This window comes from Lissotriton helveticus, chromosome 7 (assembly GCF_964261635.1).
Source record: "Lissotriton helveticus chromosome 7, aLisHel1.1, whole genome shotgun sequence".
In the NCBI taxonomy this organism is placed as follows: Eukaryota; Metazoa; Chordata; class Amphibia; order Caudata; family Salamandridae; genus Lissotriton; species Lissotriton helveticus.
Genome location: NC_136068.1, coordinates 485,428,764 through 485,453,852, shown reverse-complemented (window position 1 = coordinate 485,453,852; position 25,089 = coordinate 485,428,764). Strand labels below are relative to the sequence as shown.

General features: G+C 48.6%; 1 protein-coding gene and 1 long non-coding RNA gene across 3 annotated transcripts in view; both read right to left on the bottom strand.

The window, feature by feature from the left end:
• The window catches only part of SETD1A (SET domain containing 1A, histone lysine methyltransferase), a 1,239,111-nt gene that overhangs the window by 1,018,586 nt on the left and 195,436 nt on the right, over nt 1-25,089 (bottom strand). The window lies entirely within an intron of this gene.
• Nucleotides 10,033-10,618, bottom strand: LOC144768657 (uncharacterized). The gene is made up of 3 exons (XR_013598604.1): nt 10,493-10,618; nt 10,348-10,404; nt 10,033-10,137 (listed from the first exon to the last, which is right to left on the bottom strand). It is a non-coding gene; the product is annotated as an uncharacterized LOC144768657 (long non-coding RNA).

Below are 25,089 nucleotides of genomic sequence, written 5' to 3'. Positions count from 1 at the left end.
GTTCTGAGTCAACAGGTCTGGGAGAGGGTCATTCTCTTCCTCCTGTCCCTCATCTGTAGCCATGAGCAAGCCCATGTCTGCCCTGTCAACATATGCGTTGTGTCTGTTGACATGGAGCACCCTGTGGGGGCTCCTAGGGGTTCCAAGGTCTACCAACTAGGTGACCTCTCCCTTTTTCTCAACAATGGTGTGGGGTCCAGACCATTTGTCCTGGAGTGCTGCTGGGGCCACTGGCTCCAACACCCACACCTTCTGCCCTGGCTGGTACTCAGTCAGCACCGCCTTTTGGTCATGCCAAGCCTTTTGAAGTTCTTGGCTAGCCTCAAGGTTTTTAGAAGCCTTCTTCATATACTCAGCCATCCTGGAGCGGAGACCAAGAACATAATCCACTATGTCTTGTTTAGGCTTTCTGAGAGGTAACTCCCATCCTTCCTTCACCAGACATAGGGGTCCCCTTACAGGATCCCCAAACAAAAGCTCAAAAGGGCTGTAGCCAACCCCCTTTTGTGGGACCTCTCTGTAAGCAAACAGAAGGCAGGGTAGAAGGATGTCCCATCTTCGCCTAAGCTTTTCAGGTAAACCCTTGATCATACCCTTGAGGATCTTGTTGAATCTTTCAACAAGCCCATTGCAATGTGGATGGTAGGGTGTAGTGAATTTGTAATTAACACCACACTCCTTCCACATAGCAGTCAAGTACCCAGACATGGGGGGGCGTGGCCGGGCGCCAACGAAGATGGCCGCCTTGTAAGCGTGCTCGGCCGGGACTGACCCTGTCCCCTTAAATATCCGCCCAGAATCCGACCAGGGGCGCTGCTGCTTTTATTAGAAGCGCTCCCGGAAGGTGTCATTTTCGGGCCCTTACTCTGCCGGGGGGCGGAGACTCGCCCCTGGACATTCCCGTGGCTTGGGTGGCGGGAGCCCGGCGGCCGGACAGCTCGCCTACTGGAGGCCCCGGCTTGCGGAGGTACATCGCGGCGGCCGCTCGGGGTGGTGCCTTGGTTGCCGCGCCGGGTGGGAGGACTGGCCGGGAGGCCCGGGCCGATTGCACTGGGCCGCTGGGGTGAGGAGACGGCCCCCCTACTTCTCCCCCCCCCCCACCCCGGTGGCTCCGAGGACAGGAGGGGGGAAACGGAGCTACGGCCGGCGGGACTGCAGCTGGGAGGCATGTGAGCCGTGGCCTGTGGTGGGCCAGAACTAGGGACAGCCTGGCAGTGCACGGGGCCCCGATGGAGAGGCGGTAGGGGCCCCTGTGGAGAGCAGAGTAGGCCCGACTCAGTGATCACCAGCGGGAGTGCCCCGGGGGCACCTCGCTGCAACGTCGCGGAGGCCTACAGCAGACACCCCCTAATCAGACGTAGCCTGGTGGCGCCGTGGTGCAGGGACCTTTGGAGGGCCCCTCAAGTGTGAAGGCAGGACCCAGACCCAGGGAGATAAAAGAGGCCCCGGGTGTGGAGCTGTCGGAGGGGCCTCGATGGCGGTGGGAGTGCTGGCTGGCTATGTGCACCTGACTTATTGGCAGTGGATCTGTGGGCCCTGAAGACCCGGTGTGTGCCACAGGGCCCGGCGTTGGGCCAGGAAACGACGTCTGCGCACCGCGCACCTCGCAGGGACCCATGGAGTGGTGCTGGAAGTGGGGGACCTATCTGCTGGTTGCGGGCCTGGTGGCGGACAGCTCGGAGATCGCTTGTTGGTGACACTGGAACACTTTGTGGGCCAGTGGCTCGAGAGCCCTCGGACCTGCGGAAGGTACAAGTGGTACTTCACCTCAGTACTCGAACCCCTGAGGTGACCCGACAGTGGGGACGGGCCGCCGCGTGGTCAGAAATCGCATCACCATGAGGCCTAAAGGGGGGGCTGGCACCCAAACCAACAAACTGGACAAGTACGCAGTCCCTGTGGGACAGGGACAAGCAGGCAGCTCGACAGACGACCAGGCGAGCCAGAAAGAACCGTCCCTGACCTCCATAATGGCGGCGATACAGGGGTTGGGTGCAAATCTTGAAACGAAAATCGATAAGATCTCCATAGAAATGAACCTCATCCGAACGGACCTGGGCAAAACGTCGGATAGAGCCAAAGCGAACGAATCTGAGATTAAGACGCTGCACACTTCTTCCAAGGCACTTGAACGCCGGGTGAGCGACCTGGTGCACCAGCACCGCCAATTGGCCCTCAAGCTCGAGTATCAGGAAGGACGGGCCGGAGGAGTAACATCCGAGTAGTGGGTGTTCCGGAAGGGATGGAGGGGCCCAGCGTAGAGCTGTTCCTGGAAGATCTTATCCTCGCCCAACTCAAGCCCAAGAGACTGTCCAAGATCTTCACGGTAGAGCATGCACACCGTGCACCGGTCCCCAAGCCCAAGCCGGGGGCGCAGCCAAGCACCATCATAGCTAAAATCCTCAACTATAGGGACCGTGACGCCATCCTCCAAGCGGCAAGGCAAAGAGGCGACCTACAGCACGAAGGAGCCGTGATCCGTTTCTTCCCCAACTTCACTCTGCAGGTCCAGCAGGAACAAAGATCCTTTGTGGGAGTAAAAGCGGCGCTCCGCGAGCGGGGCCTCAGGTACATGATGTTCTTCCTTGCAAAACTTAAAAGTCATCGCGGGGGGCAAGTCCCTGTTTTTCACATCGCCGGCGAAGGTCCAGAGCTGGTTGGATAGTACACCCCCGCCCGAGCAGCCGCAGCATGACCGTAGCTCATGGAGGGAGAACCGCGTCGCCTCGCCTGGGTCGGTGGCAGACAGACTGGAGGAGGATGCCCAGAGCCAGCGATCGGGGAGATCGAGATCGGCCAGCCCCAGGTGGGGGTCCGGCTGAGACACAACGGGCAGTTGAAGGTGGCGGCCACAGGATGGGAACCCAGCTGAACTGTAATGTATGACACTGTGTTTGGGGACTGCTGACATTTGCTTCTATTCTTGAGCTAGCGCGTCCCTGCTTCAAGGCCCCTTTGGTCACTTAAGATTGTATTGAGCGCTTCACTGTTCAGGGTACATACAAGGAGTGGGGGACAGGGTCGGGCGGCGGCCGGAGTTGGGGCCGGTGAGCACTTCCCCGACAGGAGTTTTTCACAGGAGGGGGCGGTTTTTCCCTCTCTCCTGGGTTGGGATTTGGGCGAAAGGCGCTCTGCGATTTGGGGTAGTGGGTAGTTTGAAACCTACGGAGCAGGGAGCAGGGTGGGGGGTGTAATGTTATGGGGGGGGGGTGAGTCCGTTGGACTGGAAAGGGGCTGCGGGGGTGTTTGGATGCCGGAGTTGGGGAGGGAGTTGGGAGGGGGGGAGGGAGTTGGGAGGGGAGGGGGGGGAGTTGGGGGGGGAGGTGAGGGTGGTGGGGGAGGTGAGGGTGGTGGGGGAGGATGCTTGGAAGGGCCACACCAGAAATGTTTTGCTATACGTTTACAGAATGCCTGGAGTGGGGGGGCAGAGGGGGGGGGAGTTTGGTGGAAGCGGTCACACAGGAAGCACACACTACTAATCCATGTAGGGCGTCACGTCAGAAATGTATGTATACACATGTGCATGAGGTTGGGAAACTTGGGGAGGGTGCTTTAGGAGGCTGCATGCACTACTATGAAGTGGGATAAAAGTTTGAAGATAATGAGCTGGAACGTCAACGGGCTGGGGGACAAGCTTAAAAGAACCATTGTACTACAATTTGTCAAGAGGCACCACCCTGATGTGGTACTCCTGCAGGAGACGCATCTATTAGGCAACACATGTCACGCGCTGAACAGATGGGGCTATTCTTTGGCAGCGCATGCCGGCTTCACCTCTGGATCCCGAGGGGTGGGCATTCTGCTCCGTCGCAATCTTCCCCTAGTCATCGACCACACGGGCTCTGACCCCTTAGGGCGTTTTGTGGCTATTTCGGGCAGATGGGAGGGTCGCAGGATTAATCTGGTTGCGGCCTACATACCGCCTGGTCTTCAAACGCAATCATATCAGGACCTGGGTAAGGTACTCCTCTCCCTCCCAGAGGGACGCGTTCTAGTGGGAGGCGATTTTAACGCTGTAGTCTCAGGGACCCTTGACAAAAACCCACCCAAGGACATACCAGCGGGGCTCAGGTGGTTGTCAGACTTTCTTGAGGCATTCGGTCTCACTGACCTATGGCGCACCGCCACCCAAGAGACACTCAGTACACTTTCTTTTCCGGCCCACACAGATCATTTTCCCGTATAGATTACATACTAACGCCCATGCAGCCCGACACAACGATTAACGAAATTACTCATCTCCCAAGGGGAATATCGGACCACTCACCGGTGGTTGCCCACCTCAGATTCGGGGATAGGCAGGGGGGCTGCATTGCGCCAATAAACGCCTGGTACCTGCGCAGTGATGAAATAAGGAAAAAGCTCACTCTCTCGATTGACCGGTACTTTGAGGACAACGATGGCACGGTGGCCTCATCTATGGTGCTGTGGGAGGCCTTTAAAACCGTGCTAAGAGGGGAGGCCCTGTCTGCTATTGCCGGACGCCGCAAGGAGCGGAGGAGCAAATGGCTACCATGGAAGAAGACCTCCTCGCGCTGGAAACGGCGGCCCAAGCGGGGGGGTGAACCGAGAACAATACACTTGATGGAACTCAAAGCGGCGGAGTACAGGGCCTTGGCCACTGACACGGCTAGGACCATGGCCGGAGATGAGGGTAGAATATATGACCAGGGGGATAAAGCTGGCAAACTAATCGCCTGGCTAGATCAAAAGCAACAGGCCCCGGGCGTAGTGGTAGAACTCAAGACTGAGTCTGGAGAAGTCATTGTGGAGCCCTGTGAGATAGTTAAGGAATTTGCACCGCACTACAGGAAAGTTTACAGCAGGGGTTCTGACAGGCCAGAAGAAGATTCGTCCTCCTTGCTCGCTGACATCCGTATGCCCGTCCTCTCTCATACAGAGCGGGAAGTCCTGGAAGCGCCGCTTGCCGAAGAAGATTTGAGCAGGGCAATCAGGGACCTTAAGTCGGGAAAGGCCCTCAGGCCAAACGGCTTGCCGATAGAGCTGTACAAGCTCATGCCTGACGGCCTGAGTCCATACTTAAAGCGAATGTTCGAGGAGAGCAGGGAAAAGGGCACTCTGCCACGCGACCAGCGCATTGCCACGATAGTGGCTATCCCAAAAGAAGGGAAACCAAGGGATTCTTGCGCCTCTTACAGGCCCATATCTCGGCTAAACGCAGAGCCTTAAATCTTTGCAAAGGTACTCGCGAATAGGCTCAAACCTGTACTTCCCGCTCTGGTCCACCCAGACCAGTCTGGCTTCATGCCCCACCGCAATACAGCGCTCAATCTCCGACGGCTACACAGAGTGCTGGGGCGTTGTCATACCCTCCAGGAAGATGCAGTGGTAGTGTTTCTAGACGCCGCAATGGCATTTGAAACGCTTGAATGGCCATACGTGATGGAGGTCCTCCAAAAACTGGGCTTTGGACATAGCTTCATGGGATGGGTGCGTCTCCTTTATTCTGAACCCCTGGCTCAGGTCTCTGTCAATAACAAAACCTCTGAAGTGTTTGCGCTTGAGAGAGGGACACAACAGGGGTGTCCCCTCTCGCCCCTACTTTTTGCGCTTTCATTAGAACCACTAGCTGCCTGGATTAGACAGGACCTCTCCCTGAAAGGGATACGCTCGGCTGACGGATGGGAGGACAGAATTTCGCTCTATGCAGATGACATTCTCCTATACCTAACGAGACCTCGTAAGTCCCTTATAGTGGCCATGGACATCTTCACCAGCTTCGGGAGAAACTCTGGATACAGCATCAACTGGGGCAAATCCATACTACATGCCCTGCAGGGAAGCCCTCCGGTCGCCCCGCGAAACTGCCCAATCACAGTAGCCACTGAGGGGTTCCGTTACCTGGGGATTTTTATCTCCAAGGACAAGACCACCAGATATGAGAGGAATCTCCTGCCGCCCCTGCAACGATTTAAGAGGGACGCGGCCTCCTGGTGGAGGCTCCCACTGTCCCTCCTCGGAAGAGCGGCGCTCTTCAAAATGATGGCGCTGCCAAGATTCTTATACGCCCTACAGAACTATCCAGACTTGGTCCCGCACTCATATTTCACGGCCATTGAGGCCACGCAGCGGAAGCTGTTGGGGCCTGGAACACCTTGTATATCCCTTCAAAAATTGACCCTGGGGTATTTGACGGAGGCATAGCGCTCCTAGACATTCGCAAATACTACTGGGCTGCCCCCCTCGCAGCAATCAATCAACCCACATACTGTGACGGTAACGACCCAGGGAATGGCATGGATCGCAGGCTTTTGCTGGAAGGAAACTTCGAGGCGGCGCTCTATTCTAGGCATGGTCGGTATCAGCTCACTGGACCCACACATCACTCGGTTCAGCTGTGGCACATAGTGCAGCGAAAGTTGGGATGGGCTGACACCCTCACGATGGCTACCCCTGTGGGTCTCAGAGAAGTTGGAAGCGCTGGGCCGCACCAAGGGGTTCCGAAACTGGGACCTCATCGGCATCTCCCGCATCCAGGACATGTGGGGCCCGGAGGGTGTGGTATCCTTCGCATCACTTTAACACACCTACGAACTGGCCCACACAGAGTACTTTAGATACTTACAGGTTAGGCACTCCCTCCAGGCGAACATCCCCGCGGGAACACAGACCCCTGCCTACTCCCCCCTGGAGGATAGACTCCTAGTTGGCCACCTCCCCGAACACGCCATCTCACTCACATATAAGAAAATCATTAACAACTCCCCAGACCTGCTGTTGCCCCTAAAAGGGAAATGGGAAACTGATGGGCTGGAAATAGATGAGGGAATGCACTTGCCTCCCCTAAGGAGGTGGCCATATCGGCCAGGCTGCGGCTGATTCAGCTGAAAATTCTGCACCGAGTATACCTCTCAGGTACTAGACTGCAGAGAATGGGCCGGAGTGTGGATGGACTTTGCAGGAGGGGATGTGGGGAGGTTGGGACTTATTTCCACATACTGTGGGAATGCCCACTGATTAGGAATTACTGGACCCGAGTGACCCGTTGTATGCGAGAGGTATGGGGGTGGAACTACGAGTGGAAGTAAAGAGGTGCCTCCTGAACATCTGGGAACCCACAGATCTGCCACCCCGGGGAAAGCTGTGGGCGACACTGGGATTTGCCATCGCAAAACATAACTTGCCAGGCATTGGGGGGGGAGACCAGCCCTCCTACATTGGGATCCTGGAAGACTGGTATTGACTGGTGCATGCTTCGGGAAAAAACAGTATGTGGCACGTGGATGTCCACGGAAATGGGTAGAAGTGTGGTCCAATTGGAATGAATACAGAGGCAACATTTACAAACCCCCCAAACTGTTCCAACTGATGAACCGCTCACATTGTAAAGATAATATGATGCACCATTCTGAACATCTTCTGCACTAAATGTATTATGTATGTACTGTGATTCCCTGAAATGCACATGTGACTGTTGCTCGCCTGATTGTGATGACCGCCACCTACTGTATGTTCGTTAATCAAATAAAATAAAAAGATTTCTAAAAAAAAAAAAAAAAGTACCCAGACATGAAGTTTGCACCTCTGTCTGAGACAACCTCCTTTGGAAAGCCCACTCTTGAGAAAACTCCCAGGAGGGCTCTTGCCACAACAGGTGCTGTTGTGGTCCTTAGGGGAATAGCTTCTGGATACCTGGTGGCATGATCCACTACCACGAGTATAAATCTGTGCCCAGAGGCTGTTTGGGGATCCATTGGTCCAACAATGTCAATCCCAACTCTTTCAAAGGGTACCCCCACCACAGGTAGTGGTATGAGGGGGGCCTTTGTTGTGCCACCTGATTTGCCACTGGCTTGGCAGGTCACACAGGAGCGACAAAACTCCTTAGTATCTTCTGACATATGGGGCCAGTGAAAGTGAGGGACAAGCCTGTCCCAAGTCTTGTTCTGGCCTAGATGTCCTGCCAAGGGAATATCATGGGCTAAGGTAAGAAGGAAACCCCTAAAGGTCTGAGGTACGACCAACCTCCTGGAAGCACCAGGCTTGGGGTCTCGACACTCAGAATAAAGGAGTCCTTCATCCCAGTAAACTTTATGGGTACCTGTAGCATTCCCAGCAGCCTCAGAAGCAGCTTGTTGTCTAAGGGGTTCAAGAGAGGGGCAGTCTAACTGTACCTGCCTCAAGTCTGCCCTTGAAGGTCCCCCTGTCCCAAGAAACTCAACCTGGTCAGGTGCAAGTTCTTTTAGGACAGTTCCTTCAGGAGTCTCAGAATCAGATTCATGAGAAGGCTGATCCTCACTTGTAGGCAGGGGGGAAGGCACTGCCTTAACCCTACTGCTCTTTCTCTTGGATGGCACTTGGTCCATAGTTTCAGGATCCAAGGCCTGTTCAGTTTGGCACTTTTTGGCCTGTGACCTGGTCACAGCAAGGACATGAGCTGATATGCCTAACATCTCTGCATGAGCCCTATACTCCACTTCTGACCATACAGAGGATTCAAGATCATTGCCCAACAGACATTCAACTGGGAGGTCTGCACGTACCACAACTCTTTTGAGGCCAGTTACCCCTCCCCAGGAGAAGTTAACCACTGCCACACTATGGGTAGTAGTGACATTGCTAGCATTGATCACCAGGTAATTATCACCCAGTACAATCTGTCCAGGGTCCACAAAGTTAGGTGTCACCATAGTGACACTGGCACATGTGTCCCTGTAGGCCTGAGCCACTTTGTCATTTATCAAAGGTGTTTGCCTGTACTTGCCCAGAGTACTGGGACTCACAGTTGAGGACATAGCAATGTCCACATTACAGACAAGAACATCCTGGGTTGGTATCCTGAATAGGTCAGAATCCACCTCAGTACCCATAGTTAACCCCACTATAGCCTTGGGTTGGGAACTACCACTGTTAACTGTACTAGGGGGTGCAGATGCCTTAGGGGCTACAGTGGTAGGGGCTGTACCTTTCTTGGTGCACTCACTAAACCAGTGAGAGGCAGATTTACAATAATTACACCAAGGTTTCTTTGGACCTTCTTTCTTCTTCTTCTGAGAAGTTTGGGACCCCCCTTCATTAGAATTTTGGGGCCTGATGAAGACTTCTGGTCTTTTGGTTTCTGATCCCCACCTTTTTAGTCTGCCTTTTTCTGATCATCACCTTGGTTCTGGGGTTTCTGCTTAACCCTGGTTCTGACCCATTTGTCTGCCTTCTTTCCCAATTCTTGGGGAGGTCAGATCTGAGTCAATCAGGTGTTGGTGCAACAACTGGTTCTGACAATTATTAAGGATTTGTTCTCTCATGATCAAATTATATAATCCTGTATAGTCCTTAACTTTACTTCCCAGCAACCAGTCTTTCAGAGCCTTAGTGGCAAAATCAACAAAATCAGTCCAGTCCTGAGTCTGTGTCTTCTGGGTATCTCTGAACATCAACCTGTACTGTTCAGTGGTTAAGCCAAACCCATCAATTAGAGCACTCTTCAGGACAGTGTAATTGTTAGCATCATCATCACTAACTGTGAGGAGCTTGTCTCTTCCTTTTTCTGCAAAGGAGAGCCATAAGATTGCTGCCCACTGACTTTGGGGTACCTGCTGTACTTTGCAGGCTCTCTCCAAAGCAGTTATCCATTTGTGGATGTCATCCCCCACTTTGTAGGGGCGCACAATCTTACTCAGGTGTCTATTGTCATAGGAACTGTCTTTATCCTTAGGGATATTGCTGCCACCAGTGGAATCTATTGACAGACTACAGGGGCTTGACCAAAGACCCTGAACCAGGGACACTCAATAATACCACCTAAATAATTCTGATTTAGACCATCAGACTTTGGAAAGAAAAAGAATTATACAAAGAAAGAAGAATGAAGGAGCCTATAAAGACAATTAAACAGTTTTACAAAAACACTTATAATTTATTAAGCATATAATTATTAAAAAGGTTCAGAACGGAACCATAACGCTCAAAGGGGGGGCAGTTGGCAAAACAAAATCAAACAATTCACATGCCAAACAAGTGGCTAACAAACAGACGTTATATATACAAAAAGGAACAACCAATACAAAATGATGTGTGCTTCACAAATTATGGCCACAAAAAGCGTTGACGGCGTTTCAACCGCTAGATGAATGTGCGGTCATCTTCAGGACAGAAGTTCATTTGAGCGTTTGAATTTCTCTAAAGAGAAAAATGTATAAAATTAATTTACATTACATAAATATGGTAGGCTTCTTCAGAGGAAAAAACTGGGGAAGGAAAAAAGGGAAAAAAGGAGAGAAACCCCATGTGGCTAGTCAAGGTCAAGGCAAGGAGATAGAAAAAACTACCACCACACTGCTCGTGAATTCATTAACCACCTAAATAGTTATAAAAGTAAAGAATAATAACCTTGGAGTAAAACAAGCCAGTTGTAAATACAATGGCGAGTAGATGAAGATTTCAATTCTGTAAAAGAAATGAATATGCAAATTTGGAAACATGCTACTAATGCATTGGGACCCAATTGTGGTACCCAGCTGAATCTAAAACTTACTTCAAGCGATCAATCATGGAGGCAGTCCAATGTTTTATTTCAGGCGTATGAATACTGCCTTCCGATGTCACCAATACAATTTGGTACGGTGAATGGTCTCTAGGTCACACACCACCGTTATGCCCAATAAATCGGCTGTAAAAACAAAATATGTGCCATATGTAAACTAGAAAAACCCACATTTAGGAATTAACCCAATAGTGGTTATGCATTGCTCAATCAGTGTAACCTCAAATACTATAGGACTGAAATTAAAAAAAGAATAGATCCTATATAGTAACTCACTTCAGCATAGAATGCTGCCACATAGAAAATGCGTCAACCACAGAGGGGACGCGTTTTATCAGTCTGCTATAAGGCAAACCAAAAAATATCACTCTTGTTCAACGATTAAATTACGGCAAATAACCTCAACAGAGCTGCACTCGATACGAGCATGTCACCTGAAAAGGGGACCCTTAACAGGATAGCGGGAGTTTCAGCACAATGAGAGACATTAGCCAGACTAGACCATGTTAGTCCTTGGTGGTAGACAATTTTCGGTCAGCAGTTATGTAAAAAGTATATAAAGATTAACCCTTCAGTGATAGACATATACAACGCGTCAACCCCTTTATGGCGCGTGTTTGGATGTACCAAGGTTGCAATATATAGTGCTATCCGCTCGGTAAATAATGCTCGGCAGAAGCCACTTACCCGACACGGTCTCGAAGTGTGCTCACGGAAGGTATCCAGACACAGCGTTAACCCCCGTAAGCCGGTATTGCATGTAGAAATAGTAAAAGGCCACGCGCATCATGCGCTCATGGCAGACATATTGGAACGGGGCAGTTACAAATGTTCATATAAGGCGCCCCACCACACACGAACTAGTGTTACATATATAATGCCAATTGGCATTCTCTTTCGCAAACAGCAGATTAGATGAACAATGTCTTCGTAATACTGTTGTATGCAGTGTATACTTAGGATATCTAATGGAGGGTGCCAACAATTGTGAAAACCGCGTAAAACGCACCATATCTGGAAATATTCCGAATGATGTAGGGCCCAAAAAGAGCATAGATGGAAAATATAATTAGGCTCGGGCGTAAAATATATATTCTGGCGTGCAATATGTAAAAAGTGCCCAATACCTAGTGATATATGGTAAGAATTAGGACTAAAAATAAAAATAAAGAGAAATAAAGAAAAGTGTTTTCCTATGAAAAAGTCTAGTTACATAATAACAGGACTAGAGCACCCTCAAGGTGTAGAGCCACATTAAGTACATACAAATAGTGCAAAGAGAAAACATTCCATATATGTCATATAATGTAACAATACCATCAATACATACAGATCTGCAGGTTTACCACATCATATAGTGAGCTCAGCTAGTTACAATCGAATGACATTCTTCCAGAGAGTTGAGCCCACAGTTGATGCTATTACAGCGGAGCATCCACTGACACTCCATTCTATTCAAAATATTGGAGATGCTCCCACCTCTTTCAGGAGTTTTCACTACCTCTATAACCTGCCAACGCATGTCGCCAGGTCCATGGCTAAGCTGTTGATAGTGTGCCACTAAGGCTGCATTCTCAGTTTGGCAACGTATACGACTTTTATGTTGTCCAAGTCGTGTTTTAATTTTTTGGGTCGTTTGCCCGATATAGATCAGGTCGCATGGACACCAAAATCGCATATATGACGTTCACCGTATTGCAATTTGAAAGACTGCGCAGGTCGTTTTTGATGTTCCCATGTACAAACTGTTTAGTATTCAGGCAAGACACACACGAGGCAGCTGCCACATTTATAATGTCCGACAGTTTTATTGAGGCCCCACATAGATGATAAAGTGGGGCTCTCAGCACGAGGCAAAGCTGCTCGCACCAAATAATCACGAAGATTTTTACCTTGTTTATAAGAAAACAGCGGTAACTCATTAGTAATCCCAGTGGCCACTACCAGTGCCCAGTGTTTCTTAATAATACCAGAAATGTGGTTGCTGCGAGTACCAAATGTGGTCACGCATGGAATGCGGGTCATGTTTTTTTTTGTTTTTGGGATCAACAGGATATCCCGAGGATTGTACCATGCTCGTTTCATCGAGCGTTTAACAAGTTTGCGGGGATAGCCACGTTGTATCAATTTCTTTGACAGAATATCGGCTTCACGAAAGTAGTAATTTTTAAAGAAACTATTTCTACGAATACGCAATAATTGTCCAAAGGGAAGACCGTCCCTGAGGCCGCGAGGATGGTTACTGGAATACTCTAAAAGAGTATTGCGGGCCGTTGGCTTGGTGAACAATTTTGTAGACAGCTTCCCTTCGTTAGGAAAAATGGTAAGATCCAAAAAGTCGACCTGGCAATTGCTAAAATTAGACGTAAATTTGAGGTAATTGGAACAAGAATTTAACCAAATCATAAACCTGTCTAATGAATCCTCAGTCCCAGTCCAAATGAAAAAAATATCATCAATGTAGCGTCGCCAATGACGAAAGCTACCAAAGAAAGGATTATTGTTCCAGTCAAAAATAAAACGTTTCTCAAAGTCGTCAACAAACAAAATGGCAAAATTGGGGGCATAAGAAGCCCCCTAGATGTCCCCTTAGTCTGTAAATAATATTGTCCTTCAAACTCAAAAAAGTTTTTGGTTAAAGAAATAGTCAAAAGATCAATACTAAAATCGGTTGGTACTGGCATTGGAGCGGCCCGCGTGTTTAGAACCTTGCGGATCACTTCAATCCCCTCCAATTGGGGAATGTTTGTGTACAAGGACTCAAGGTCCATGCACACCAACAGTTTAGTTTCTGGGCAAAATTTCATGACCTTAATTTGAGAGATAATATCACCACTATCACGCACATAGCTGCGAGTGGCACAAGCAAAATCCCTAATGAATATATCTTTGTATTTGCATAGTGGCTCCAGGACTGACCCACATCCAGAGACTATGGGTCGGCCTGAGGGAGAAGAAACACACTTATGCACTTTAGGGAGTGTGTACAACACAGGTGTTTGCGGTGTTTTGGTATTTAAAAAGGTAAATTCTTTTAGAGTTATAAAGCCATCAGTTTTGGCTGCCATAGTCACTGTGAGAATCAAGCGTTGGATCTCGGCCAAGGGACTAGTTCTCAAGGGGAGATAATGGTTTAGATTACCAAGTTGACGTTTGACTTCGGTCTTATAGTCAATCTTAGACTGCACCACTATTCCCCCGCCCTTGTCAGCCGGCTTGATTAGGACCTCTTGATTCATTTTCAGTTTTGTAAGTGCTTGTCGTTCAGCCAGAGATATATTATAGGAAACATATTCAAAGTTTTTATTCAAATCAAGCACATCATTTAAAACCATAGATTCAAAGGCCAACAATTCAATAGGGACCTGATTAGTCAGGGATTGAAAGTAGAAGGGGGCCTCAATCCAGAGAAACTTTCACTCATGTTGTTCTCTTTGCCAAGAAAAAATGCTTTAATACATAATTTTCTAAAGAACTGTAATAATTCCAGTTGAATATCAAATAAGCATGATTTCTCAGTGGGAACAAAGCTGAGCCCCTTCGAAAGTAATTAAACTTCAGCTGAAGACTGTAAGTGTTCAGAAATATTAAAAATAGGGATGGTATTTTCACCAGAGCAAATCAGAAGTTGTTATTGTGGGGGCCCCACTGAATCTAATCCACTTAACTTTTGCTCCCTTGCCAAAACAAGTTTTGCTTGGGCAAGTTCTTCCTTCTCTATTCTGAGTTGGACTTCCCTCATCCTAGCCTCAAGTTCTCTCCTTTGAGAGGAAGTCATTCCCCTCTGAGAACCACTAGAGCCATTGGAGTGGTGAGATTCACCTGAGTGAGATCTGTCCCTCCTATACCTCTGGTTAAACCCACTTGAAGGCCTGAATGGGGATCCCCCATGCTCAGCCCCAAACTGGCTTAAGTTGGCCTGGCTAAGTCTTCTGACTTCCACCTGGCCTTGGCTTCCCTCCCCATCTTCAGAGTCATCTGCTTCTCCATCATCCTCATTATCTATGATAGTAGGATCAGTGGTATCCTCTGTTGAGGGCAGGACCTCATCTGCATTCCCTGTAGGACCTGAGCCAGATGCTTTCTGAGCATCATACTCTTCTAGGATTTCCATCAGGTGCTGAAGGGTAGGGTTGGAGCCCTGTTTCAACCTCCTTGTGGTACACAAGTGTCTCAGCTCTTGGAAGTTGAGTATTTCATATCTATGGGGTGCCCTTGGAGGGTCCCTCCCCACTAGTAGAGTCACACTTGGCTCACCTGTGGCAGACATGATCTAGTGGGGTGTGGTGTGTGCACCTAGCTACACTAAGTGTTTCCTACTGAACCTCCCTAGGAGTTGTAGTCAGGGTGTGCTAGGCCCTTTGGTCTACAACAACTAAGTTCAGTAAAACTTAAGTATTCTAAGTCTTGTTTTATATGTACCTATAGGTACCTGTATGATCTTTCAAATGATATTGCAAAGATTACAATTGGTAAAACAACAGCAAGCTCAAATCCCAACCGCTGCACACCAATGTGAGAAGTTGGCCTGATATGTGATGTCCACTATTCTAGTGGGCACCTTGCACCAGTCCAAACAACCCTCATGGTGATGGTTGTAAAGTCAACCTTATAGACCAGCTATCCTAGTGGTAGCATGGACAAAGCAGCCTTAGGCTAAACTCAAGAGGGCATGTTAAGCCAGCTGTTTTACCATATGCAATCCCTTTAATACCAAGTGAAAGGACACCACACAGGTTGTATATCAAAATATATATGTATTTATTTCTAACACAATCCTCTGAACTCTTTATGAGGTCAGAGGCACCAGCACCTAACAAGATACTTAATCAAAATACAATAAGTTGCACAAAATACAGTAATGCCCTAGGGGCACTTCGAACCATATACTAAAATAGTGGTATAAGAACCACGTCACAAACAAAGGAAAGGCCTGGAGAATCGCTGGGGCTACACTGTACTGCCAAAGGATAGAGAGCAGGAGGCCCACGGGATGCACGTGCAGTGTCTTTACACGCACGCGAGTTACCATAGAGTTAGAATGGGAACGAACGAAATGGAAACTAGTTCTTTTAGGACACTTCCGGATGGACTAGGGAAAAGCTACTTGAAACTAGGACACTAGGATAGTCAATACCCACAGGAGTACCGAAATACTCGCGTTACCTCACCCACAGGAAGCGGGTGCATAGGTGTCAAAGTGTGTCGGGTTTCGTCGCTGATTCTTATAGAGCCATGGAAAAAGATGCTGCAGGCGACCAGGAGAGAAGTGTCCGGTTGGATCCAAGGGCGAATCAAGGATGAAGAGTACCTGAAAGCAGAGGGGACAGAGTATGGGTCACTAGCCAGTGACCAGGTTGGAACCAGGAAGGAACAGGGCGATGTCGCGAAGCAATCAGGTGATGTCGTGAAGCTCGTCTCTGCAGCCACGTGGACCAGGAGGTGTTGACGACGACCAGGAGCTGGGCACGGACTGTCCCACGAAGGATCTCGCTGTCGGCGGTGTCGGCTTCCGGATTGGAGTCAACAAGCCTTGGCAAAGGCAACCCACACAGAAAAGGAAGATGGCATCTTAATCAGACCAGCAAGGTCTGATGGGCTGCTCCTTTTCAAGGGAGCAAGGGCCAGTCTAGAGCAACCAGTCCAGCGTTGCAAATTGAAGGTTTCGTCGTCACAGAGGCCACTAGCCAACGGGCAAGTGACCGGACAGACGCGTCGAGCAGGAAAATGCAGAAGGGCCCCACGCAGAACTCGTGGAGTGTGGAAGGCTGATCTTCGGTGCAGTTGGTGCTCGGGGCTGGGGCTTCTCAATCCCCAATGCACAACTTCGAGGGTGCCTCAGAAGTTGCACGGAAAGCAAGTCGCTGGCTTTCCAAGATGGCCGGTCCCACATCTCGCGTCGCCTCCACGGGTCTCAGCTTTGCTGTGGCTGTGGATCGGGCTGAAGGATGTCTGGAAGTCCGGGTCTTGTCAGGCTCTGTGCTCGGGCTCCGGCAGGAGCGTCAACAAAGCAAACCGTTGATCGCTTGATGGTGTCTGCTCTTGCAGGGTGGTCACTGCTTGACCACAAGGGAGATACTTCAGTTGTCTTCTTGCAAAGTAGACTGTCGAAGGTCCAGAGGTTCGTATCAGAGTTTCAGTCAGGATAAATCTAAAATCTTGGGACTCAGCTCCTACCTATATACCAAATTTAGGGGCTGGATTACCTGCTAGGTCCCTCCTATGGGTGGGACCCAGGAAGGGGGTGGTTACACCCCTTTCCCTTTGTCCAGTTTCTCGCCAGAGCTGGGGCTGGAGTGCCCCAGCACCGGTTTGATTGTTTCATTCAGGCCTCCCTGCCCCAATATACTATAGCCTGTCTGGGGTGGTGCTAACCCCTCCCAAGACAGGAAACTTATTGTCCAAGCCTCCCTCGCTGGAAGGACTCCCAGCAGCAGGAGGTCAGACTTGTGTCTGTGGCAGCAGCATCCATTTTGTGATGCTGAGGCTCTGGTTAACTTTAACCGGGATTAATGGAAGTAACATGTCTAATCCCTCTAGAAGGGTGGAATGCTACCCCCGTCGCCAGAACTGGCGAGGAGGTAGTATTCTAAAGCGTATGACACCTTACACGACATGTTTTGATAGAAGCCAAACCAGAGTTAGCATTTAACAGCGAGGTTCATAATGCACTTAAGAGTATATGGTATGGCAATATCATAGAACAGCTATAAGGACATGGTTCCGAAAGCTGCAGACAGGCTCAGCTCATGCTAGAGCACCATCTCACACATAACCAAGCACTCTGCCTCCAGGATTGTTAAGGCCTGCCTTAGGAGTGACTTATAGGTTACTGTGTGTCTATATATAAGGGTAGATATAGGAATACTATACCTAAGCAAGGGGTGATTACACGACCTTGCCCCAGCTGAGTGATCAGCCAGTTATGTCAGTTTGGATGGCCAGCCAGTGGTGGCAAAAGATATGCTGCAGCCCCTGGTAGGCCTTGGTTACACCTATGCCCTGAGTACCTAGGGTACACTTCTACAGGGGCTGACAAGATGAACCAATTCCCAATTGTGGATGTACCTAGAGTACATGGTGTGAATTTAGAGAGAGTGCATCTGTGCTGTGGGTCTGATTAGCAGGCCCACAGCCATATCTAAGTCGAAAACCAGTAAAGCAAAGCAAAAAGTGGGGGTGACTATAGGAAGCAGACCCTACTCTCCTACATTGGCCTTTTCAACGAAAGGATGATTTACCATAAGAGGATTGCTGCTGTTGCTGACGTTGTTGATACTGTCGTCGATGTTGTTGACCAGAAGAGTAGGACGACCAATATTGGTAATCACTTCTAAAAGAGGCCTGCCCTCTCCCTCTTGATCCACGAAAGGAAGTATTTTTAAACTGGAGGTTTCCTAAAGCTCTGGCTGTGTCCGTATCTTTCTTTATACTCTGGAGAGACTCATCAATTTGTGGCCCAAAAAGAAACTGGCCATCATAGGGCATATCCAAGATCTTCGTTTGAATTTCAGGTCGAAAAGAAGTTGCCTTCAACCAACCTTGTCGTCTTAATACTGCTGCGCCAGCCAGCTGATGAAATCCAGTCGACGCGATATCCATCGCGCAAACTATTATTTCCGATGCTGAGTGTTCCCCTTCAAGCATTATCTTCTTTGCCTCCTCTTTTGAGTCTTCAGGTAAGGCTGCCAGGTATGGAGCTATGTCTGCCCATAACTGCCTATTGTATCGCCCCAATAGTGCTAAAGCATTGGACGCTCTTACTGTCAAAGCAGACATTAAAGAAAAACGCTATTATCCAACCTTCGGGCCTTCTTTATCCGGCGGAGCTGTTAACGGGGTCAGAAAGATTTTTGGACTTTCTTTGAGCCGCCTGCGTTATAACCGAGTCCGGCTTGGGATGTCCTATTAAACAAGCTGGAGCAGTATCGGGCGCCTTGTATTTTTATCCAGGCGAGGCAACACCGGAGGCACCGAGGAAGGATTTTGCATAATCTTCACACCCTGACCCCATAACTATTCTATTATGGGTATAGATCTCACTGACTTCTTGAAAGGCTCCTTAAAATCATACAAGAAGCAATCCTGATGGTGGGAAGTCATGGGTATTTGAAAACGTTGAGATGCTCTCTCAACAACGTTATGGAACCCCCGATGTCTTCAGGTGGTGAGTCGGCCTGTGTAGGCACTGGAGAAGCAGGACAGGGAATGACGTGGTCGTCCCATTCATCATGGTTAGACTGGTTGTCATGAAGTTACCCCTCTTCATGCTGATCTTCCTCCTCGTCGTCATCAGTAGATAGAGGATGCGGCAAAATGACAGGCTCCGGCTGTAAATTTAAAGGTGGAGGCCATGGTCTTGGTGGTGGAGACACCGCCGAGGGTTGAGGATTAGGAGATGTTGGAAACCTCTGTTTGTAGTCTGTAATAAGGTATTGTAAATCCGTAACCAAGGAGGCTGGAAGACAAACCATTGGTGAAGGAGGCGGTTGACATTCTTCCTCCTGATCCTGGTCTTCCTCATCTGAACTTTGTTGATATTTTACATTAAGTTCAGAGGGGCTTGTCGCCGTTTTAAACATGCTACCCTCATCCGAATTCTCCTCTTCCAGAAGACATGCTGGAGGCAGTGGTTGGACCCTACTTGGAGATGTTAGAGCCGGCGTCAACGTCTTTTTCATAATTCTTAGATGCACAGATGTGCTTTTCAGATTTGGATCCGTCGTCGACGACGAGCCCGTCGACAGTGCAGTCGTCGACGGTGAAACGTCGACAGGTGTCGTAGTCGATGGAGTTATCGTCGACGGAGCCGTCGTCGACACTGTCATCATCACCGATGGAGATTTCATCGACGATGGCGTGGACGTCGACGGTGTCTTCGTCGTCGAGCTAGTCGATGACCCAGTCGTCGGCGATCGCAGCATCGACCGTTGCTTCGAGGTCAACTTTGTCTTTTTGATCTTTATCGTCGACGAAACAGTCTTACCTGCCATCGACGACGACAACTCCATCGTCTACGGCAGGTAAGACTATTTCGAGGTTAATGCCGACGACACTATCGACGTGGAGACAGTTGCCGTCGACGAAGTGACACATAAGGCTGTAGACACAGATCTCCTCGTCGCTGAAGTCGTCGACGGCGATGTCGTCGTCGACGGAGCAGAAGAAGGCTTTTTGAAGGTGGTAACTTCCTGAGAGGACACCTTCGATGGTAGAGCCTTAGAATGAACCTCTGAAGACTTCTTAAGTGTTTTCTTTTGAGGAGGCTGTGACGATGGGCCCGGAGATGCCACTCTTAGTCTTTTTTGAGAGGCTTTAGAGGATGTTGAAGAGCCCTCACTCTCCTCAGAAGACTCCAATTGGTCTCTGTCTTTCAGCCTTTGTAGCCATCTTAACAGGCGTCCCTCCCGATCTTTGGGGGTTTTTGTGGAGACGTTACGACATACCTTGCAATCCTTAGAAGAATGGTCCGGATAGAGACAGTAGAGACAATCTTGATGTTGGTCATCTACATGTAGTCTCTTCTTCCCACAGGAACCACAGAACCTAAAAAGTACCTTCTTAGGTGTCTCAGCCATGAGGATACCAAGGAACTTCAGTCAGAAGATGAAATATAAAGCCAGGAAAACACTGGAAAACCAGATGAGAAGTAAACTGAGCAGAGCTCAGAGGAATCTCCCTTAGCACGACGTGCGGTAGAAAATCTGAGGGACAGGAGCTCCTTCCAGGAGGGTTCTTGAGGGAGGTGATAGCTGATTGGCTCTTCTCTAGAGTTTGGTCCTTTTTAAAAGGACATGGATGTGTTACTAATGTGGGGCCTTTGGCCTATTACTCTATATGTCTAATGGGACATTAATTTATTTATGTACCAGGACTCCCATCCCGACGACGCCTCCAGGTACCCGCAACCAGGGTCCAAGGGGAATGCTCTGTGGATAGACTGGTCAGAGACATTACTCTACGCTTTTCCACCGATTCCACTCATTCCCTTGCTGATCAGGAAGCTGTACAAGGCCAAGACATGATCCTGGTTGCTCCAGATTGGCCTTGCCAGTGGTGGTATCCGGACCTTCTTCACCTATCCAAAGTACCACACAGGAGGCTGCCATGTCATCCGGATCTGCTGACCAGGGCGAAGGGCAAGGTGTTCCACCCCAACCTGCCGTCCCTGAGGTTAGCAGCATGGCTCCTGAGTTCATCCAATACGGACATTTAGGCCTCTCACAGGACTGCATGCAGATTTTAAAGGAGGCTAGGAGAGCTTCTACCAGAAAGTCTTATGCTTTTAAGTGGAAACGTTTTTTCATGTGGTGTACTGCTGAAGGTCATGACCGTATTCGTAGTCAATTCAATTTCAAAAGCTTTTATTCGATTTGTACATCAAATCATACAAGCAGAAAGATACATAGTTAAAAAGATTTAAAATCACCATACTAACACTTAATAAAAAGGGAGTAGACAGATGTGCAAAGGCTGGGGCGCAACAATTGAAAAATACTCTTGCCATTTTAAATCAGCATACTGTTAGAAATGCAAGACATTCATATATGAACAGACAAGAAAACAGTAGGATTTACTCAATAGGCCTTTCCTGGCAACCGTACATAACAATTTAAATAATCATTTTATACTGTGGACATCAACCAATAAAATAATACCTTAATGACAACAATTGATAGAAAACTTAAATGCATATATATATACAGACAGGAATGTAAGGGATAATGGCAACATAATACAATTCCTGGCAGCTGTATTCGTAGTCAAGAACAGGTACTGTTGCCATACTTACTGTCTTTGGCCAAAGCAGGTTTACAGTATTCCTCCATAAAAGTTCACCTGGCTGCGATAACAGCATATAGAAAGTCTCCCACTCAGGTTTCTTTCTTTCAAATACCAGTTGTTAAGGATTTCCTGGAGGGTCTCAAGAAAGACTATCCTCCTGTTAGGGCTCCTTCTCCTCCCTGGGAGCTAAATGTGGTCTTATCTAAACTAATGGGCCCCCCATTCGAGCCCATTCATAAGGCTTCCCTGCAACACCTGTCATGGAAGACTGCTTTTTTCGTGGCAATCACTTCTGCGCACAGGGTAAGCGAGATACAGGTCTTATGCTCTACAGAGCCTTATCTCGTTTTTCATGCGAATAGAGTGGTGTTACATACTCACCCGAGGTTCCTCCCTAAGGTGGTCTTGGATTTTTACATTAACCAGTCAGTCACTCTTCCCACTTTTTTTTGCAAATCCGGACACGCCGGCTGATAGAGCTCTGCACTCTTTAGATTTAAAACGAGTGTTGACATTCTACCTTGATAAAACAGAGTGTACGAAAGTCTGACCAAATGTTTGTGAATTATGGTCAGTTGAATACAGGTTTTCCTGTCTCTAAAAGGTCTATTTCTAGATGAATAGTGTCATGCATTTTGTTATCTTATCAGTTGGCACAAAAGCAGCTCCCGGGCAAGCCGAGAGCACCTTCTACAAGAGGCAAAGTTGCTACAATAGAAATGCTTAGGAATGTACCAATTCATGAAATTTGTAAGGCAGCCACATGGCATTCGGTTCATACCTTCGCAAGCCATTACTGCCTTGATTCTGACACTCAGGCGGATGCTCAGTTTGGCCAAGCATCCCTGAGAAATTTGTTTGGGTAATATCTGTTGGTAAAATGTTTTGGTAGGCTGGTATTTGCCCGCAGGGTATGGGGATGGGCTTGCTAATCTATTCAGTGCTTATGACTATTGAGGAGTATCCCCTGGAAGAGAAGGATAAGTTACTTACCTGTAATCCTAGTCCTCTTCCAGGGGTATACTCATCAAAGTCTTAAGCAACCCTCCCGCCTCCCCGGACGAATACCAGACCTATATATGTACCTGTTACCCATGCTGTGATTACACTGTTATACGCCGTCCAAAGCAACTGACCTAACTGTCACCTGTGGTGCATGATGGGAGCCTGGGGGGTACTGGAGGTCTTAAAGGCACGGCGCCAATTTCCCAATTGTTTTTTATGCAGCCTGTCTAGGCTAAACCTGCCTCTATGATCCTGCCTGTTTTTACCTTTGAAAATAAAGGTTGTGTGTTTCAAAGAAACTCAGGGCGGTTTTCTTCTTTACATATATCATATATGGTGACTTATATGCATTTATTTGGTCAAATGTAAAAGTTTTACATGCAATAATGGCAGTTTTGGAGCATATTATGGCGTTTTTCAGGCTGCATATGTATATGCGTATGCATATTGTCTATATATGGGTATTTATATATATATATATATATATATATATATTCAGTGAAAAAACCATAGGTTTCACACGTTATAGTTAGCTGAACATTTCTCTCATACAAAACCTTTGAAATTCCTCCGTTATAGTTAGCTCAGCTAACTATAACTTGCGCGCCCGCAATGCACAGCTGATTACGTCACATATTAAATCACTCATGACAAGGTCAGTGACATCACTCATGACATCACTGATGACATCTCAAATGACATACCTGATGACATCATCCAGTGAAGTATGTATATGGGTTATTAGTTGGTTTTTTGAGTACCAAAATGAGTTTGTACGGTTCGGTGGGGAGTATTACTTAGCGCACAGATGCATGAATGACTGACTCACTGTTTGTACGTGTTTTGAAGACAGTATGTGTGCAGGACTGGATGGATGGATGAGTGTGTGTATGGGTGTGTTAGTGAGTAAATGACTGTCTCAATAGTATCTTTATGAGAACTACATATGTTTTAAACTAGTACATGTGAGTATTGATGTATATAAGTGAGTATATCTGAGAGCAAGAGATTCTAAGACTTCCTGTATAAATAAGTATGTGTTTCTATAAGTGATTGTTTAAGAGAGTAAGTATGTCTACGATTCTATAGAAGTTAGTGTAGTGGTGGGTGTATAGCTGTATATGCATGTAAATGGATATTTGATAGTTTATTTGCATGTGTGAGTATGTGTGTGAGTAACTCTATAGATGAGTGTCGGTGTATAACAGGATACATAGGTGTATGAGTACATATGATGAGTGAGTACATGTATGAGTGACTATATAGAACTGTTGGTGAATGAGTGGATGTGTATGTGTATGTAGATTTTGGGATTACTCAATAGGTTGTTCTAACTGGAATTGGAATCTCCATTTTTTTGAAAATTTTAGTTTCTATTTTTAACGTGTGTATCAAAGGTTATATTACAATAAGATGAGGGGATGGGCGGAGCCGGGAGCCGAGCGGACGTGGATTGTCTCGGCTCCCGGGTCACGAGCTGCTCAACCCCGGCTCTGGGCTGCTACGGCCCTTCTGCTGTGTGCACCTTTTCTCCACACGTGAAGCGGAGCGAGTGGGGCTTCTGCAGAGCATCGGCGATTGCCCCAAGATAAGCGGACAGGTCCGATCTCCGGATGAGTATGAGGAGAGGACGGTGGCGCTCAAGATGGCGGCCGGCACCTCGCCTTCGACTCCGCCGACTGCTGCCGCCGTTGGGAGGTAGGATTGAGACCTGCACTCCCCCGGCCTGGCCAGACTCTCGCTGACTGTAGCGGCGGCTGCTGATGGGAGATGGCACCATCTAGCCCTACCGGGACGGCGACACTCACCGGGGGAATCATCCCAGCGCCTGCCTGACTCCAAGATGGCGGCTGGCGGCGACTTTAGAATGTCGATCGCCGCTTCCTCTGGCTCACCCCTGCCTCTCCCCGGCCTCTGGTCTAGCCCCGATTTCTCCGCCTGATTCCAGGCTGTCCCCCAGGGTGGGTCCTTGCTCCATCAACTCTGCCGACTGGACCCAGCAATACTTGCCTCCAGCCCCGAACAGCGTTGCGGTAAAGCAACTTCCGGGGGGGGGGCCCTGCTCGAGGGGACCCTGGCCCTCGCGCCCCGCAGCGCCAGCGACTACTTCTGCTGGGCACAGGTCTCCCGAGCCGATCCACCACCTTCTGCTGCCTGTGGCTGTGTCTGGTACGCTGTGAGGACAGTGCCTCTGGTGAACTCTGATGATCGCAAGCTCTCCAAGATGGCGATGCGACTGCAGCTGGCCTCCATCTCCCCCCTGGGTTCCCACCTTCTCTCCGGGACTTCTCGACTTGCGTGCTATCCTGATTGACACTTTGCTGCTGTTTTTCGGACAGCTTTCGCTGGACTCTAGCCCTTCCCTCCATACCTTGCATCCCACCCACCATTCCTCTATACTGTGACTGCATCTTGGACCTATTGCAATAATGCTAAGCTTTGGTATTCGCTGAAGTCCTTACACCATATACCACCCCTATGCGTCTCTTGGAGTTTAACCAGTCATATCCCTTCCTATGTGTATGTAGTTGACTCTTATCACTAGTGTTTGCAGTGGACCTTTATACTCTCTACCACTCCTATGTGACCCTTAGAGTACTTCCAGTCATATCCCTCCTGTGTAGATAGAAGATAACTCTATGACTAGTATCCTATGTGACTTTTAGATTGTATCCATGTGTATCCCCTCCCTGTGTTTAGAGATATAGCTTTAACGACTAGTCGCCTGTGTGACTGTTGGAGTATAGCCAGGTGTATCCCTTCCCTCGTGTGAAGAGATAACCCTATTCACTAGAACA